At 41.7% G+C, this 7,674-nt stretch overlaps 1 pseudogene; it reads right to left on the bottom strand.

Annotated features, from left to right (window-relative positions):
* Positions 1 to 3,516: 3,516 nt before the first annotated feature.
* Positions 3,517 to 7,182, bottom strand: LOC147460764 (protein STRICTOSIDINE SYNTHASE-LIKE 3-like; annotated as a pseudogene).
* Between the last annotated feature and the right edge of the window lie 492 nt (positions 7,183 to 7,674).

Genomic DNA, 7,674 nt, shown 5'->3' with positions numbered 1-7,674 from the left:
AGGTGTTATGCTCTTTGTTGCTCTCTCCACCCAAGCACTCTTGTAATTCTCATTAGGAATCTATTCTAATGAAATGCCCACTATGTTCATGCTAATTTCCGCTACACACATGTTTTTAGGCCATTAAATGTTACACCTAAGGAGAGAAAATCATAAGGTAAAAAATTCTCCTTCCATGAGTTTAATTCATAACCGTTTTCCTTATTTTCTTTGAAAGTTCTCACTTTGAGAATTCCCTACTACCTCACGAGTTTATGTAAAAGTAGTAGCTCTTGGTTGAACGATGAACTTTTTTTTTATCCTGAAAGGAAACCTTTAACCTTTTAGGTTCTGTACTGACAACAATTACTCGTGGCACTCTAGTCCTTAAAATGAACAAACCAAGCATCCATTACTACTTGGTTGTTCCCTCTTAGGTATAAAATCAACCATGCTAAAGCATAAACACCATTAGCTTTTGTGTAGACCATGTTATCATTATTGCCAATCAGCTCAAGAGCTAGCCATGGCTGATACATGTGGTCATCAAGCCTCAAGATTAAGTGAGCTTTACTACTCTTGTCTAAGTCGAAGAGAAAACCTTCCAATCAATTATTCCAACTCGTGGTAGGCTAGCCTTTGTAAAATCTAATATGATGTTCATTGGGCGCACATCACAATGAACTACACCTTGGCTATGAGCATATGCCAAAGAATGGACCAAGGAAACTATTATATGCAGAGCATTGTGACAAAATGCATCGTGTTTTCATATGTGTCACCATAAAAATGTTTGGATATTCACTTTAAAAAATTCTTCCTTTGGACTTCAACTTTTGAACTGTTCTCACAAAGGTACCCTTTCCATACGATAATAAATTCATCATAGATCCAATACTTCCGCTATCAAAAATGGGAAATAAAGCTGCCTAAGGAGGTAACATTGTATGAGCAATACTTTAAACTATATCTTCATGCCGTATATCAATACTAATCTCATTCTCAAATGATTCCAATCTGTTCTCTAGAGTACCGTTATATTTTTTGTTGGGGTAAGGAGCTGTGCCTTTGCCCGAGGCTGGACGTCTGATGTTCGATTGTCCACAGTGTGTACATACACATTCCTTGTTCTTCTTATACACAAAGAATAAGGAGCTCCTCACCACTTCTTAGACGCTTTCTCCAACCCCATAGTGTGTCTTCTACTCTTCTCCTCCCTCGCACTCCACGTGCACCACACATCGCTTTCACACCTAGCGCTCTCCCGAGTGGTATCTGAGCTTCTGCTTCGTGCGAGTGTAGTGCGATGGTCAAGTCAATGGCTCCACAATGACAAACACATTGATGGTATTAGATTCAAGAGAAGGGAGCAGCTTGGCAATGTGTGTGCATCACAGATTTGCGAGCGATTTTGCTCATGTACACGAAACTTCTACGTTGGCATTATGTGCATGCAAACTACAGCACAAGAGAAGCCCAAATTGCAGATCTGAGATTAGACATGTATATTTAGCTTGTATAAAGCTTGTGTAGCAAGAAATTTCTTATTTTTGGAGAGAAGATGTAGGAGCAGGACGTGGTGCAACTCATTTTTGCTGTTTTTGGCTCGCAAAACAGTTTTTTTTGCATATCTCCGTCATACGGAGTCGGATAGATATGATCCAAGAGTCTAGGTTGGGATTTTGGCACATTTTGGACGCAATAGTGATGTCCATTTTCTGAAATTATGATCAAAATTATAGTGATTTGGCGCGAGCTTTTCGAGCGAGCTTAGAGTGAGCTTTTTAAATATATTTCTCAACTAACTAAATCTAGAAATAAAGCTCGCTCAAAAAAGAGTTTTTGAGCGAGCTTCTCTCTCTATCTATCTATCTCTTCTCTCTCACTCCCCTTCTGTCTCCCTCTACCTCTTCTCTCTTCTTTCTACTGCCTCTCTCTCTCTCTCTCTCTCTCTCTCTCTCTCTCTCTCTCTCTCTCTCTCTCTCTCTCTCTCTCTCTCTCTCTCTGTGTGTGTGTGTGTGTGTGTGTGTGTGTGTGTGTGTGTGTGTGTGTGTGGTCTGCAACCCTAGCCCCGAAAAAGCTCCACCTTACCCTCCTTCTCGTCGGCCTCCCTAGGGCGAGGGGAAGCCCTGCGGGAGAACCCGTCCACAGCTTCGCCCCTCGCCTTCCTTCTCCCAAGCAACCCCAAAGCTCGTCATGGCCCATGTGCGGCTCTCTTTCTTTGGTTCATTTTCATCTCACCAGCTTTGGCTCACGACTACTGTTGTGTCTCTTTAATCGGACTCGTGGCCTTTGTGCCTCATTAATCCATCTCATGGCCTTTGTGCTCTATCAAACCAACACACAATCAACATTAACCTAATATATGGGAGAGCCTTCCCATGGGGGAAAGTAGAGCCTCAAGTGAAAGGGGACTTCTCCAAGCAACACCTCAAGGGAGAGGGAAATTCTCCAAGGAGTGATGCAATGCGGGGGCTCTCTCTCCCCCATTAGGCGGACACGTCTCTTCTTTCCCACCTTGCCAGTAGACCTGATAGACTGTCTTTAATCTCAACCCAAGAGTTCAAGAACAAGAATGCAGAGCTCAAGGCACGTCTTGTAGCCCTTGAGAGACGTCTCTCCTCCTTGGAGTCTCAAAAGCAAGATGATAGCGAGCACCTTCTTGCAAAAGCAAAGGAGGTCGAGCACACCCTCACCGCAAGCATGGCTAACCTCACAAGAAGCAACCATTGCGGTCTCCTCAAAAGTAGAAGAGTGCATGCAAGAACATCACCGATGGGAAGGACTAGCATTATCTGTCGAATCGGTGACTTTCCCTCTACTTGGTGAGGAGAGAACAATGACTACATCTCAACACTAGCAAAGCTCAACCAAGCCATCCACCCAACCGAGTATGACCCCAACACAATTGAGAAAGTTCACCATGACAACCGTACCAACCAAGGTATCTTGGTCTTCAAGACTAAAGAGGCACGCATAGAACTTCTACAACAAGCACGACTTCTCAACGAGGGCACCAAAGTATGGATAAGCAAATCCTTGACCCCGTCCAACTCCAAGTCAAGAAACAAGAACTCCAAAAAGTTCAAGAAGCACGGGCAGCCGACAAATGGGCCATCTATTGAGGCGGCAAGGCCATCATTGAGGAATTTTGGGCCTAGAAACTCCCAAGCCACATTCCCCTTCTCTCCCACCTAAGTGACATTTGTCACAATTTTTTTGTATCCACATTAGTCATGATTCTCCATGTATCCCTCTAGTAAGAGAGCCAACCATGTATGCTGTGTACCCCTTTAGTAAGAGGCCCAACCATGTATGTTTTCTTGGTCTCGTAGGTCATATCTGACCTGCGAGGATGATAATAAAATCTCTCTCTCTCTCTCTCTCTCTCTCTCTCTCTCTCTCTCTCTCTCTCTCTCTCTCTCTCTCTCTCTCTCTCTCTCTCTCTCTCTCTCTCTCTCTCTCTCTCTCTCTCTCTCTTTGATGGTGAACTTGTTAATATGTCAATTATAAAAATTTCTAGAATTGAGCATACATTCACATGCACCATGACTCTGCATGCACATGCCCATAGGTAGCCAATGTTTGATGGATCCCTTTATACATGACCTTAACCTCCTTGTTTGATGGATTGTAACTTAATAGTTGATTGCTATCATTGACCAAGAAAGCTGCTATCCTGGCTTACCTCCACATCATTGGTGAAATTAAATGGAACTCCCTCAGCCCCTCCAACCACAAGCTTTGTCTCATCACCAACTGGCGCTACCACTTGCAACCATGGTATGCATCAACAATATACAGTTCTCCTGTTTGTTTTATGAAGTGAATGCCTAAGAGCCGACCACATATATGTTCCTTGGCCAGGTTAAATGTAGGTAGAGTTTGAGGCTTGCATGCCTCAGTCCATTTGTATAAAGCATCCCAAGCATGATGCAAACGTCAACAATCTCAGTATAAGGACCTCTACCTTTGGAGTCAAAAGCTAGGCTCTCAAGACCCATGAAATCATAGAGGAAGCGCATGTGAGGGGCCTGCTGCTCTGCAGCTTGTTGTGAAGGTCTCGGGGGAAAGGAAGGCTACTGGGACAACGGATAGGTGGAGTGATCGCCTTGGCCTTAAAGCTTGGCAGCTTTGCAAGAGGACTTAGCTTGAAAGGTTTGTTGCCATCAAAACTCCGAGCGCCGCTACGAGGACTACTAAAAGCTCTCTCTCTCTCTCTCTCTCTCTCTCTCTCTCTCTCTCTCTCTCTCTCTCTCTCTCTCTCTCTTATACACACACACACACACACACACACACACAATTACATAAGTCCTTTCTCATGCTTCAATACATAAATTGGACAAAAAGAGCATGGCTTAGATTCAATAAAACCCTCCTCCTTTTTTCTTCACATCTACATCTCAATTAAAGCATCCATTACATGATCACACAAGCAGTTGTCACAATAAAAACACATGTTAGGATGCTCAGCCAAAGGTAAGATACGGTTGGCTAAAATTACACTAAACTCCCTGGTTTGGGGTGAGAAGTTAAAATATTCTCTTGGGGGTTGACCAAAATGGTGATACAAAAATATCTTACGATGTGGTAGAAACTGCACTAACGAATATAACCACTCGGAAAATCCACGCTTCATTAAATGTTCCACATAATAATACTGTGGCCCTAAGCCTAGGGCTTCCTTTACCATCACCAGAAGGATATTATTCCTGAAGTGTTCTCGACCCCAAAGGGTCACCCGTGTCACTCTATTTTGATATGTCCACTATTTTGTCTGCGCAATTGATGTTCCTAATAGAGCGAATAGAAGACACTCATAACGGAGTATGGTGTTTCTCCTGATGGACTCACCTGACTGCTGCAGATGGGCAAGCGTTATCGCTAATACCTGTTCTTGACTATAAGCCATAGCTGATGAAGTATAAGACACTGCTTAAGACAAGTTATTGAAGAAACTTGTAAACTGTCGGCTTTTAACTCTTAAAAATTTCTCAAGTCTATTACAAAAGTATAATACGCGTGTCTTATATAGACCCCCAGATAGCAACATGTACCCAGTGACTATCCATACAAAAAACCCACTCTACTTGCCAACTCTTATTGGGTCCCATAAACATTAACTCACCTTTGTTTTCTCGACATATGTTTCTCCTAGAAACTTACCCAACTAGGCCATCCTACCTAAAATGGTCTCTTTTGAAATATCAATACTATGAGTATTTTTTCATCTGCAACCGGCCAGAGTTGGAGAGTATACCTCATAAGAATTGTCTATGCCACGCATCGACTTAGTAAAAGTAGTATGATATGTTCAAACTGGCTACTGCTACAAATTTATTGCTTCTCATAATTTCACTACGGGAAGTAAAATAAGGGGGATTCTTGGTAGTCCCTTTTTCAAAATTACTTAAGCTTGGTTTTATTTTCTGCCTTAAAAAACCCTTTAAAAATGGTCTTACCTTATGAACACCTATTTAGCGTTTTTACTTTTTAAACTTCTGCAATCTTTTAATCTGCTAGTACATCCGCTCTATTGCATGCTACCCTCTACAACTGAATGGATTGTTCACAGATTTGAGGCTACAGTGCTCACGATTCATCAAACGCTATGCGCTACCGGATCTTGTGCTAATGAAATCCTTGGAGACATGGGCTTTATGAGAGACCTCGATTGTGGGAATTTTTGGCAAATGTCGGGTCCCATCCACTATGGTTGTGCATCGACCTCTATAAAACCCTCACAGTTATGGAACAGGTGAGTACTACACTCACTTAGCATCAGTGTTCTGTGTTTTCAACCTATGCGTTCAATCTTCTAAGTTATTAAGACTAGATCATGCCTAAGGGAAAGGAGAAGTTTGTGGAGAAATCGTCATCTACTCCTAGTCTACAAACTATTTTAATTCTTCATATCTGATCTAGTGGTGTTCTTCTCCTATCTAGCATTTAAGATTGGGCTGGGCCGGTTTGATTGAGATATAATGTAAACTAGTTTCGAGAGTATTCTGTGTATTTATAAGTCCGGCTAGTGGACTGTTTAGTGATGGAATCTATGCTCCCTCACTGAAAATACCCAACTCCCTTGCCACTCCCAATTCTTTCACTTCATTCTTGACTCCTAGCTCCTCTTCTAATTTTACTAGAGGAAAATCTTCGTAGCTTTACTAGGGGAAGAGGAAGGAATACCCCCATCAGGCACCTCCTTGACTTTTGATCACTTATGATTGTGCAGGTTGCGTTGGTCCTTATGGAAGGTGATCCCTGACAAATATGGCCTCTGACAAAAACTTTATCTACGAACATTATCTTTTTCAAAATGTACTTCTGGATTGGGTACACCCTTAAGCACTTTTTTGTGAATGTTTTGACTTATTATTTCGAAACCATGAGGCACTTGATAATGTTCTTATTGGTTGGAGGTATCAACAACCTATTAAGAATGTGGTCTACAATAATGATTTGGGTATATGACTTGGGAATCCATTTATACTGAGGAGACTCTGCGCATATATTATATATCACTCTATCCATCATTTTTTGAAGGAGAGGTCTTCTTCTCTCTCTCTCTCTCTCTCTCTCTCTCTCTCTCTCTCTCTCTCTCTCTCTCTCTCTCTCTCTCTCTCTCTCTCTCTCTCTCACACACACACACACACACACACACACACACACACACTTATCTAGCTGACAAGTTGTTGGCTAACCCTTGGTGGACAGCTTCCGTTTTTGGTGTGCTAACCTAGAGATGCTACTCTCTAGAAAAGTTTCACGGAGTCTCTAGAGAAGACCACATGTAATTGCTCATGGTACCAAATCTCTACCAGATGTATACCACACCCACACACACCCTTGCTTATTAAATATATATAATATTCTCTATTTCGGCCCTTCTCCAGTCACGACCTTTGTCTCACTCTACGAACTGAAAGTGTCAATTCCTATATCTATGCTATGACGGCATTCTGGAAGTCCTTGTTGGGATCCCTTGGCTTGGCGATACATCTTGCTGCCCACCCTTCTCAATGGTGTGCAGTACACACACAAAGTCAGTAAATTTCCGAGCACCCACTCACTCGAGGAAAGGTGGTAGCCTTTAAGGTATTTATCTTCTTTATCATAAACTGAGGGTCGTGATCATACTTGGTTGGCTTGAGTAGTTGGTTTCCAACTTAAATATAGCGTAATGTGTTTAAGACTACCCATTTGTTTAAGGCTACCTCACCTACCTCACCTACCTTCCTTTCGATCCCAGTAGTCAAAGGCTTTTTGGCAAAAAAACAAGGGTTCATTTGCCTTAAACTTTTTGGAAAAATATTCTTTTGGAAAAGCTTATGTCGAGAATCGGAATTTAGGACACGATATTCATTCTTGCTTTTATGATAAAGCATATCAATTTCCCAATTGACAGCAAAAAAGTACTTTAATCCATGAACGACACCTATTCAATACTTTGTTTGATATGGAGTTTGCTTAGTTTTTGACTGGTTCTAGTTGTTTTGGAGTACTATAGCTTTACACATAGACATATACATGATGGCTTTCATAGTTTTGCACTATCAAATATAGAATTTAGACATTTGGTTTGTAGGCTTTTTTTGGCAAGAAAAAGTACAATATGTACTCAGATGAGTGGTAAACTGGTAATGGAAACAAATGCAGGGTTATTAACTTTGGAAGAATAGAACTACAAGGACA

The sequence above is a fragment of the Adiantum capillus-veneris genome, chromosome 3, assembly GCF_014529385.1.
Source record: "Adiantum capillus-veneris isolate H3 chromosome 3, ASM1452938v2, whole genome shotgun sequence".
NCBI classification, from domain to species: Eukaryota; Viridiplantae; Streptophyta; class Polypodiopsida; order Polypodiales; family Pteridaceae; genus Adiantum; species Adiantum capillus-veneris.
Note: the sequence above shows the minus strand (reverse complement) of the source record. Positions and strands in the feature narration are given on the sequence as shown.